The sequence below is a fragment of the Carettochelys insculpta genome, chromosome 16 (genome assembly GCF_033958435.1).
Source record: "Carettochelys insculpta isolate YL-2023 chromosome 16, ASM3395843v1, whole genome shotgun sequence".
Lineage (NCBI taxonomy): Eukaryota > Metazoa > Chordata > Testudines > Carettochelyidae > Carettochelys > Carettochelys insculpta.
This window is the reverse complement of record NC_134152.1, coordinates 680,138-692,407: the sequence shown is the minus strand read 5'-3', so window position 1 is coordinate 692,407 and position 12,270 is coordinate 680,138. Positions and strand designations below refer to the sequence as shown.

At 42.1% G+C, this 12,270-nt stretch overlaps 1 long non-coding RNA gene across 1 annotated transcript in view; it reads left to right on the top strand.

Moving 5' to 3' along the window:
• Window positions 1-12,270, top strand: part of LOC142021882 (uncharacterized) — a 32,793-nt gene that overhangs the window by 5,427 nt on the left and 15,096 nt on the right. The gene's annotated exons all lie outside the window — the stretch shown is intronic.

Genomic DNA, 12,270 nt, shown 5'->3' with positions numbered 1-12,270 from the left:
AACACCTAGGACAGAGCCTGCTCCTGAACCCAAGCTCCTTCACAGACCCTGCACCCACTTACGGTCCAGGTCAGAACACCTGCTCCACCCAAACTCCCTCCCACAACCCAACCCCATAGGCCAATCCTCTGCCCAGAGTTCCATGCTCTCTCCTGCGTCCAAATACGGTCCCAGACCCCACCCTTCCTCCACTGCTATAAAAGTACAGGCCATGATCACTTTTCAAAATTCTTGGCCTGTGGAAATCATTACTCAGCCTTACACCTGGCCCTGAACACAATGCCCACCTGGTTTCTCCAGACTGCCTGAACTGGCTGATACAGATCAGGTGCCACTGGTCAGTAGACCCTGCACAGTTGTATCCACATATGCTCCACAAAAAGTGGTCCATGAATATGAAACGGCTATCTGTGAATTAGCGAGACTCCATATATAACATGGTGTTTTGGCATTTGCATCCTGAAACCATGCTTGGTTTAGACTATAAACTGATTTTATGCTCAGTTTAGTCCCATCAGCACAATTTATGGGCTTTCGCATAAGAGACAAAAGGCACTAGTTCTCAGCTGGATTTCGTTCCCAGAATGTCTCCAACGATCAGATTGGAGAGGCCGATTCCAACCATAGCAAAAGAAGTTGCAAACCCTATAGCTGTCCCTAATGTTTCCTGGGGAACCACAAGGGGAATGGATGGCCACATACTCACCTATAGTAAGGAGTAATTAAATGGTCTGAGGTTAAAATAGGAAAAGTGTGCTGCCAAGACACCTTCTAGAATAGGTAGCCAGCCCCTGGCTCTCAAGCTGCATTTTGAGCCATTAAGTGCAGCTCCTCCTAAGGGCCGCGTGCCAGGAATGTTGTCTGCTGCTCTGCACTTGTCTCAGTTTTTGGTGGGAGAAGCACAGAGCATCTGCAGTGAGTTGCAGGAGAGGGGGACTGGGTTACAGAGGGGAGCTGGGGGTGCCTGGGTCTGGAGAAGGGGTGGTTGCATTGTATTAAAGTGGGGGGACTGGGGTGCCTGGCTCTGGGAGAGGGCAAGGACATTGAGACATGTATTGTATTATTTTTATCTAGGTGGATAAACATATGTAATATGTGGCTCTTTGCATGCTGTCCATGTGGCTTAGTCCCTAACTACTTGGCCACCCTGCTCTATAAGATTCTAACAGTTCAAGCCCCAGCTTTAGGCCATTAGCTGATTGGCCTCATTGCACATCTGGGGTGCCTTACAGAGGGGTTTACATCTTCCTCTGACGAAGACACAACTTTCAGGCTAGAAGAGCATAAGAACCTGGTCTGTGGGAAACAGCATCAGTTAAGCAAATGCTGTCCTTTCATAACACTTATTGAGCAAGATCCAGAATATCCACCTACATCAGTTCCCAGCTCCTCACTGAGATGTTTGACTCTGACTGGAGTAGTTGGAAAGGGAAGACATAAGCATTCCCTCACACATTTAGGCTACATTTACACTAGCACACTACGTTGAAGTAGCCTATTTCAAAGTAAGGACATCGAAATAGGCTACTTCGACATGTATCATCTACATGTCGTCCAGGGCTGGTGCTGTCGACATTCCACCTCAAAGTAGTGATGGGGAACATCAAAAGGCACCGCCCTGGAAGGAAATGTGGAGCGTCCATACACATAAGTGCTCCCTGTTGAAATAAGGGGCCAGCAAAGCCCCAAACCGCTCCTTTAAAGGGCCGCTCCCAGACACAGTTGCCCTGCACAGCATGAAATCCACAGAGCCGACAACCAGTTGCAGACCCTGTGCACGCAGCATGGACCCCCCAGCTGCAGCAGCAGCAGCCAGAAGCCCTGGGTTAAGGGTTGCTGCACACAGTGACCATAGAGCCCCGCAGGGGCTGAACAGAGTGTCTCTCAACCCTTCAGCTGATGGCCGCCATGGAGGACCCTGCTCTTTCAATGTAGCAGGCCACGGATCGTCTACACACACCCTAATTTGACCGTGAATGTCAAAGTAGGGCGCTACAGCAATTTCGATGTCTCACCACCTAACGTCGATTTTAACGTCGAGATAGCACATGGCACATGTAAATACAACGCATGCTATTTCGACGTTGTGCTGGCTACTTCAAAGTAGCTGGCTAGTGTAGATGCACTTTTAATGTAATTGTAAGAACATAAGAACAGCCATAGGTTGAAAAAGCTACCGGGGGGAAGCTGTTCTAGATTTAATGTTGTTAAATAGGGAGGAAATTATTGAGAATTTGAAAGTGGAAGGATGCTTGGGTGAAAGTGATCATGAAATCATAGAGTTCACAATTCTAAGGAAGGGTAGAAGGGAAAACAGTACAATAGAGATAATGGATTTCAGGAAAGCAGATTTTGGTAAACTCAGACAGCTGGTAGGTAAGGTCCCATGGGAAGCTAAACTGAGGGGAAAAACAGCTGAGGAGAGTTGGCAGTTTTTCAAAGGGACATTATTAAGGGGCCCAAAAGCAAGCTATCCTGCGGCATAGGAAAGATAGAAAACATGACAAAAGACTGCCTTGGCTTAACCAAGAGATTTTGCATGATCTCAAACTAAAAAAGGAATCGTATAAGAAATGGAAACTAGGACAAATTACAAAGGACGAATATAGGCAAACAACATGAGCATGCAGGAGCAAGATTAGAAAGGCTAAGGCACAAAATGGGCTCAAACTAGCTACAAGAATAAAGGGAAACAAGAAGGCTTTTTACAAATACATTGGTAACAAGAGGAAGACCAAGGAGAGGGTAGGGTTATTGGTCAGTGACGAGGGAGAAACAGTAACAGGGAATTTGGAAATGGAAGAGATGTTTAATGATTTCTTGGTTTCAGTCTTCACTGAGAAATCTGAAGGAATGCCTGACGTAGAGAATGTTAGTGAAAAAGGGGTAGGTTTAGAAGTTGAAATAAGAAAAGAACAAATTAAAATGTACTTAGTAAAATTAGATGTCTGCAAATCACCAGGGCCTGATGAAATGCATCCTAGAATCTTCAAGGAGCTGATAGAAGAGGTATCTGAGACTTTAGCAATCATTTTTGGAAAATCATGGGAGATGGGAGAGATTCCAGAAGACTGGAAAAGGGCAAATATAGTACCCATTTATAAAAAGGGAAACAAGAATATCCTGGGAAACTACAGGCCAGTCAGTTTAACTTCTGTGCCAGGAAAGATAATGGAGCAGGTAATTAAAGAAATCATCTGCAAGCAATGGGAAGGTGGTAAGGTGACAGGGAACAGCCAGCATGGGTTTGCAAAGAACAGATCATGTCAAACCAATCTAATAGCTTTCTTTGATAGAATAATGAGCCTTGTGGATAAGGGAGAAGCAGTGGATGTGGTATATCTAAACTTCAGTAAAGCATTTGACATGGTCTCACATAATATACTTATCAATAAACTACGCAAATACAACTTAGATGGGGCTACTATAAGGTGGGTGAACAGCTGGTTCGATAACCGTACCCAGAGAGTAGTTCTTAATGGTTTTCAATCCTGCTGGAAAAGTATAAGTAGTGGGGTTCCACAGGGGTCTGTTTTAGGACCGGTTCTGTTCAGTATCTTCATTAACAATTTAGATATTGACATAGAAAGTACACTTATTAAGTTTGCAGATGATACCAAGCTGGGAGGGGTTGCAACTTCTGTGGAGGATAGGGTCATAATTCAAAAGGATCTGGATAAACTGGAGAAATGGGCTGAGGTAAACAGGATGAAGTTTAATAAGGACAAATGCAAAGTGGTCCACTTGGGAAGGAACAATAAGTGTCACACATACAGAATGGGAAAGGACTGCCTAGGAATGAGTACAGCAGAAAGGGATCATGGGGTTATAGTGGACCACAAGCTAAATATCAGTCAACAGTGTGATGCTGTTGCAAAAAAAGCAAATATGATTCTAGGATGCATTAACAGGTGTGTTGTGAACAAAACATGAGAAGTCATTCTCCCGCTCTACTCTGTGCTGGTTAGGCCTCAGCTGGAGTATTATGTCCAGTTCTGGGCACTGCAGTTCAGGAAGGATGTGGAGAAATTGGAGAGGGTCCAGAGGAGAGCAACGAGAATGATCAACGGTCTAGAGAACATGACCTATGAAGAAAGGCTGAAAGAATTGGGCTTGTTTAGTTTGGAAAAGAGAAGATTGAGGGGGGACATGATAGCAGTTTTCAGGTATCTAAAAGGGTGTCATAAGGCAGAAGGAGGGAACTTGTTCTTCCTTGCCTCTGAGGATAGAACAAGAGGCAGTGGACTTAAATTGCAGCAGGGGAGGTTCAGGTTGGACATTAGGAAAAAGTTCCTAACTGTCAGGGTGGTCAAACACTGGAATGAATTGCCAAGGGAAGTAGTAGAAGCTCCATCACTGGAGATATTTAAGAAGAGTTTAGATAGATGGCTTTCAGGGATGGGTCAGACCAAAGGTCCATCCAGCCCAGTATCCTGTCTGCCGGCTGGCCGTGCCAGGTGCTCCAGAGGGATCCAGCTCAAAAGTGTCATGAAAGGACAGCACTTGCTTAACTGACGCTTCTTCCCACAGACCACATCAATGGGTTCCTTGAGCTGTTTAGGGTTAGATGAGGGTGTTGGCTGTAGTCCAAAGCCCTCAGAATGCAGCTGTGACGCATGCCCAAGGGTGAGCCCTTGGGTGGTATAAAATACCAGTGCCTGGAAAGAAGTGATTTTTACATGCAGTGGCTTTTACATACTTACAGCAGCAAAGGAGTAAGAGAGCCCCAGACAGATGGTAGATACAAGTGGAGGAACAAATGTAAATGCCAAGAGAGCAAACGCCAGTAGAGTCAGCACAGCACAGCCAACTGTAAACACACCTCTCAGGCCTACGTAATCCTGATGAAGGAGAAACAAGGTAATTTACTTTGAGGCCCCACCACACCCCATGGGGCTCCAGTGTGCACCTTCTCCATGTGCACAGCTGAGCAATGCATGCTGGTAAATGGTAATACCCACCCTTCCTGGTTACTCTCTGTGGCCAGGTGGCAGTCATGTTCAATCCATAATTTAAAATAATGGTAATAATTCAAATTAAGTATTTATTAAATATATTAAAACCTTCATGTATAAAAGGACAGGTTAAAATGTAACTATGGACCTAGATGTATTAAGAACCAATAATCCATTATGTAAAAAAACACTAGGCTAAAATATGGAGAAACGTGTATAATAGAAATACAATATGATACTTGGACTGAAGCTCCTGCATCACTAGTCACTGAACATGGCCATCATGTTGGTCATGGCATACAGCATAAGTCTACATATATTTTCCTTAAAATTCATATCTTTCTCAAATCCAGGGAGCCTTAATGACTCATTACCTTGGTGCCATTTGCCTGGAGATCAAATTACAAGGTCAAAAAAGTGAACATTTCTACTTCCAGTTAGTTCTTTAATATCCTTCTCCAAATTGGAGTAATAGGTCCAATTTTTCCTGTGGGCCTTCTCCAGCCTCTCAGAATTGTCTTCCCATCAAACAGTAACATCCACTGTGACTGCAGTTTCTCCTCTAAGAAAAACATCTGGCTTATGCAGGTAGCCATCTTTATTCCTTAAATATGATTCCACTATTGCTTTCCATCCTAACTTACCTATTATATCAATAACCAGAGCTACTACCTACTATGTCTTTTCATCCAAGCATCTTTCATTTTAAAACATTCCCTGCATATATGCAGGATTGTTTCCCTAACCTTCCCCCACTATCTACACAGAGCCTGCATTTAACTTCTCCCTCTAGGCAGGGTCTCTCTGGTAGGGAAAACATTAGCTCTTAATTGTACTGCAGCAATAAAGGAAGAGGGTTTAGTCATACAGAGTCCAGTCAAAAAAAGAAATACTAATGGGGTCTTTTACACTAGTGCTTTTACACTAATGCTAGGAGTCTGTCTAATAAGATGGGTGAACTGGAGTACCTCATATCAAAGGAGGAAGTTGACATAATAGGCATCTCAGAAACATGGTGGAATGAGGACAATCAGTGGGACACTATCATACCGGGATATAAATTATATCGGAAAGACAGAACAGGTCGTGCGGGTGGCGGAGTGGTACTATATGTGAAGGATAATATAGCATCAAATGAAGCAAAAATCCTAAAGGAATCAAAATGTTCCATAGAATCATTATGGATAACAATTCATTCCTCTAATATGAATATGGCATTAGGAATATATTACTGACCACCTAACCAGGACAGTGATAGTGATGCTGAAATGTTAAGGGAGATTAGAGAGGCTATCAAAATAAAAAACACAGTAATAATAGGAGATTTCAATTATCCTCATATTGATTGGGTGCATGTCACCTCAGGACGGGATTCAGAGATTAAATTTCTTGATGCCTTAAATGACTGCTTCTTTCTTGGAGCAGCTAGTACAGGAACCCACAAGGGGAGAGTCAATTCTCGATCTAGTCTTGACTGGAATGCAGGATCTGGTCCAAGAGGTAACTGTTACTGGACCGCTTGGAAATAGTGACCACAATATAATAACATTTAATATTCCTGTGTTGGGAAGAACACCGCAGCGGTCAAACACTCTGGCATTTAATTTCAAAAAGGGGAATTACACTAAAATGGGGAAGCTAGTTAAACAGAAACTAAAAGGTAGAGTAATTAAACTAAAATCCCTGGAAGCTGCATGGAAACTGTTTAAAGACACCATACTAGAGGCCCAACTTAAATGTGTACCCCAAATAAAAAAACACAGTAAGAGACCTAACAAAGAACCACCATGGCTAAACAGCCATGTTAAAAAGGCAGTGAGAGAGAAAAGGGTAGCTTTTAAAAAGTGGAAGTCAAATCCTAGTGAGGAAAATAGAAAGGAACATAAACACTCCCAAATTAAGTGTCATAATGTAGTAAGAAAAGCCAAAAAAGATTTTGAGGAACAGCTAGCCAAAAATTCAAAAAACGATAGTAAAATGTTTTTTAAATACATTAGAAGCAGGAAGCCCGCTAAAAAAGCAGTGGGGCCCTTGGACGATAAAGATATAAAAGGAGCGATCAAGGAAGACAGTGCCATTGCGGAGCGATTAAATGATTTCTTTGCTTCAGTCTTCACGGCTGAGGATGTTACAGAGGTTCCTAAATCTGAGCCAGCCTTTTTAGGTGACAAATCTGAGGAACTCACTCAGATTGAAGTGACATTAGAGGAGGTTTTGGAGTTAATTGATAAGCTGAATAGTAACAAGTCTCCAGGACCAGACGGTATTCACCCAAGGGTTCTGAAAGAACTCAAATGTGAAATTGCAGAGTTATTAACAGTGGTTTGTAACCTATCCTTTAAATCCACTTTGGTACCAAATGACTGGAAGACGGCCAATATAACGCCAATATTTAAAAAAGGCTCTAGAGGAGACCCTGGCAATTATAGACCGATAAGTTTAACATCAGTACCAGGCAAATTAGTAGAAACACTAGTAAAGAATAAAATTGCAAGGCACGTAGAAGAGCACGAATTGTTGGGCAAAAGTCAGCATGGTTTCTGCAGAGGGAAGTCGTGTCTAACTAATCTATTAGAATTCTTTGAAGGGGTAAATAAACATGCGGACAAGGGGCACCCAGTGGACATAATATACCTAGATTTCCAGAAAGCCTTTGACACGGTCCCACACCAAAGGCTTTTATGTAAATTAGGTGGTCATGGGATAGGAGGAAAGATCCTTTCATGGATCGGGAATTGGTTAAAAGACAGAAAACAAAGGGTGGGAATAAATGGTAAATTTTCACAATGGAGGAGGGTAACTAGTGGTGTTCCCCAGGGGTCAGTCCTGGGACCAATCCTGTTCAACTTTTTCATCAATGATCTAGAAAATGAGGTAAGCAGTGAGGTGGCAAAGGTTGCAGATGACACCAAGTTGTTCAGGACAGTCAAAACCAAAACAGATTGTGAAGAACTACAAAAAGATCTCAGCAAACTGAGTGATTGGGCAGCAAAATGGCAAATGAAATTTAATGTGGGTAAGTATAAGGTAACATGTTGGAAAAAATAACCCAAATTACACGTACTACATGATGGGGTCAAATTTAGCTACAACAGATCAGGAAAGGGATCTTGGAGTTATAGTGGATAGTTCTCTGAAGACATCCACGCAGTGTGCAGTGGCAGTTAGTAAGGCAAATAGGATGTTAGGAATTGTTAAAAAAGGGATCGATAATAAGACAAAAGATATCATACTTCCCCTATATAAAACTATGGTACGCCCACATCTTGAGTACTGCGTGCAGATGTGGTCTCCTCACCTCAAAAAAGATATATTGGCATTAGAAAAGGTTCAGAAAAGGGCGACTAAGATGATTAGGGGCTTGGAACGGGTCCCATATGGGGAGAGGCTAGAGAGACTGGGACTTTTCAGTTTGGAAAAGAGGCGATTGAGGGGCGATATGATAGAGGTATATAAAATCATGAATGGTGTGGAGAAAGTGAATATAGAAAAATTATTTACCTTTTCCCATAATACAAGAACTAGGGGACACCAAATGAAATTGATGGGTAGTAGGTTCAAAACTAATAAAAGGAAATTTTTCTTCACACAGCACACAGTCAACCTGCGGAACTCCTTGCCAGAGGAGGCTGTGAAGGCCAGGACTCTATTAGGGTTTAAAAAAGAGCTTGATAAATTTTTGCAGGTTAGGTCCATAAATGGCTATTAGCCAGGGGTAAAGTATGGTGCCCTAGCCTTCAGAACAAGGGCAGGAGATGGATGGCAGGAGATAAATCACTTGATCATTGTCTTCTGTTCTCTTCTTTGGGGCACCTGGCATTGGCCACCGTCGGCAGATGGGATGCTGGGCTGGATGGACCTTTGGTCTGACCCAGTATGGCCATTCTTATGTTCTTATGGGTCATTTTTAAAATACTTAATCTCAATTCCCTGGCATTTTAAGGTACACTATCTGTAAAATCCACTACCCTCCACTTCTTTTGAGTTCAGGGTAACTACACTATGTCATAATCTTATCAACTTTTTTTTTTACTCTGCATGTGTCCGTGTGTAAGTGAACCTATATACGTCATCTAGTTATATAGCTATAACAATCATTTCATGAAACTGTATACCTTATCCACTTTCAAATTAGTATATTTGGGATTTGACTACTAACTGTAGTTATTGCAAGTTCCCCATCTTGCCCTTTAGCAAAATAACTTATCAGTGGTACACTGCATGAGATGTAAGATCTTAACAATCTTAACATCCAAATAATCGAAAATGTAAAAAGGAGGTATCATTAGAAGCAAATTAAAGAACAGTCTGAGTAAACTATACATCCATAAAACCATTAGTTTGGGGGCAGGTTTCAAAGGTGCTTCACATCTTTTATCACACCATTCAGTCAATTTCCCCTTAATTGATAGGTCACCCACACATGTTCAAGGGTCTCTGCACTGAACAAATGTTCAAACTGTCCTAGATGCACATAGTTTATCTTCTCTTTATCCAGTTTGCAGTTATCTTTTGGATTAACAACATAAGTCTTTTAGCCATTATGTGAAATCCTTTTGTTTTTTCTAACATTTACCTTCAAACTAGTATTCTGGTAGAAACAATCTAAAATCTCAAGGTTCTAACCATCCCTTGATATGTCCCACTAAAAATACCCTCGTTATTGGCAAAAGCCAACGCCGTAGTCCTTTACCCTTGAACTTCAAACCTCAAGTCTTCAGTCTCCAACTTAATCATCAAAGGATCAGTGGCTATATTAAATAGTACTGGAGATAAGAGGTCACCTGGTTTGACCCCATTCCTCATGGTATTAGACACAGTGTGCTTATCACCTATCCACACCCTAGTGACATAATTACTATGAAGATCCCCAACCATAGCTATAAATTCCTCATTAATCCCAAACCACTTAAGGCCTGCCGTAATATTGGTACTATTGAGTCAAATGTGTTCACCAAATCTATAAAAACAATAGCTAACTCCTGTCCATTTCCCCTCCTTTAATTAAATTATCTAAAATTGCTATATTTTCCTCACAACCCAGAGAAGAAATAAAATGCTTCTTTCTACTACAAATCTTAAATGTAGGCATCAGTGTTTTTCCTGAATTTTTTGTAAATCACTTCAGCCAAACACAACCTATTTTTAGTGGCCTGCAGGAGGATAACTTACCCAGTTCCTCCTCTTCCTATACCTTTGAGATCAAACTAGTTCTATTCTCTTGAAAACTTTCTAGAATCTATTTAATTAAAAAACATATGTTAAATAATTTAAAAAGTACTGTATGCAAGAGTTCAAATTGAAAATGCCCCATAGATCCATAACAGTAACCTTACCCTGGCCAGGGGAATTATTTTTCTGACCCACTCACCTCAAGCCTGACCTGCAACACCTTCCTTATTGTTTTACCTTGGGTATCTCACAAAAATTCATCTATTTGTTTGGCAATTCTATAACAGGAACCAGGGATCAGAGATAAAATTCATTTCACACCTGACCTAATGAAGAATCAAGGTTTTCAGAGGTTTTACACTGTTAACCATTATTGATGACCCACCTCCAGAGGTCTGATGTTAAACAGGCTCCCTCTTACACCCAATTTGTCAGAGACGCAAAAATATTATTTGTACTACGTCTTGGTACATCAATAGACAATCCACCATGTAGTGGATATCTTGCTACGTAATGGGTACTCACGATTAATAGGCCAATTGCTGCACAAAGAAAAAGGGAACTGTCGTACACTGCTCCAGCAATGTAAGCGGCTGCCTGCTGACTGTAGCTACTATACTTATCCCGGATAAATTTGCTAAACATAAAATTGAGGGAGACAAAAACAAATTGCTTAATGATAGATAAAAGGAGGCCTGAAAGTTTGGGAGCATGGGAAGGGGAGCGTGCATCTTAGAAATTTCTGGAAGAGTGAATCCTGTTTTCCCAGTTGGCTCAAGGGAGTGGGGGGGCCAATGGGGAGGAACAGGGACAAAAAAATTCTCAACCCTGAAACACAAACAGTGGGAGGGATGTAAATTTTTTAAATACATTCACTCAAAACAATGGGAGGGAAAGATCACTATTTAACAACTTCAACCCATTGATTAAGGGCCCAGAAATCTCCTACTCTGGTTCTCTGACACTCCAAGGAGATCTCTAATAAAAGCAGAGAAGACAGGTCCCAATATCACGACCACAGGAAACAAGGCTCTCAAGCTTCCTTCATGCATAATGGAGCATAAAAATAGTATAAACTCTATGCTTTTAAAATCCATTGTGGGGCATCTGGCCACAGCTCAGCAGCTTTGTGAGACTAATTTATTTGGAACCTCCCCTGCTCACCTGGATTTTGGTTGCTTGCTTTTAAGTGGTAAGAATTATTTTGAGGCGAGCTGAACTTCTTTGTAGCTCTGGGGCAGTAAAATGCTGTCCCTACAGATTTACTTAAGTAGACCCAGGTAATCAATGACACTGAAGGCAGTGAACCATTCTTGTTCGGAAACAAGCCTGGTATTAATCTACCAAAAGACGTATTTGAAACATGCCATTTTGGAGTCTGGAAGAGTGTCTTCCGGATGCCAAATCATGAGACATGCTAATGAGGCATCAGAAATTTACATCCATGCCTTGTTAGCATATTTCCGGCCGTTTATTAGCATACCACTTTTGGAGAAAGTGGAATGTGTAGAACCAGCCAGAGAGACTGTAGGGGAGCTGAGCACAACCCAGGTCTGGTGACCCAGGCTGCTCCTCTAGCTGCACTACCTTCTCACTGAGATTCTAGCATCTGGGAAACTGCAGCCCATGATGACCCACAGGCCTGCCTCACTATGTTCCCTACCCCCTCCCGTCAGCACCCCAGAATGTCAGCTGAGAGTCCAGGGCAGTTTTACATTCCACTCCCAGGGAAACTTCTCAGAGCAGAAGGCTGACATTCACCCCATGCCTTGTTTACCCACTGCAGAAGCCCCTGCCATGAACTTCTTTACTGTCCCCTGAATACAAACTAAGCTTGCAAAAACTGTCTTTATTGCTTGTATTGCACAAGGGGGTGGGGCTGGGTTTACAGAATTTATAGTGCAGCACACCTCATACAGGGGGTACCTTCTTATGAGCAACAGACATAATTGTTATGTCACTGTCTGAAAAACAGCTTTATGAATGACCAAAGCCTCCCTGATTAGCAATGCCCCTCGCTGTGCTCTTTATTGCCCTAGTGTCTGGCTGCTCATAATTAGTGGCCAGGTGAACTACCTTTGCCCTCCAGCCTGATATGATATTTTCTACCCCACCTTACTCTCACAAGTTATGGAGCACACAG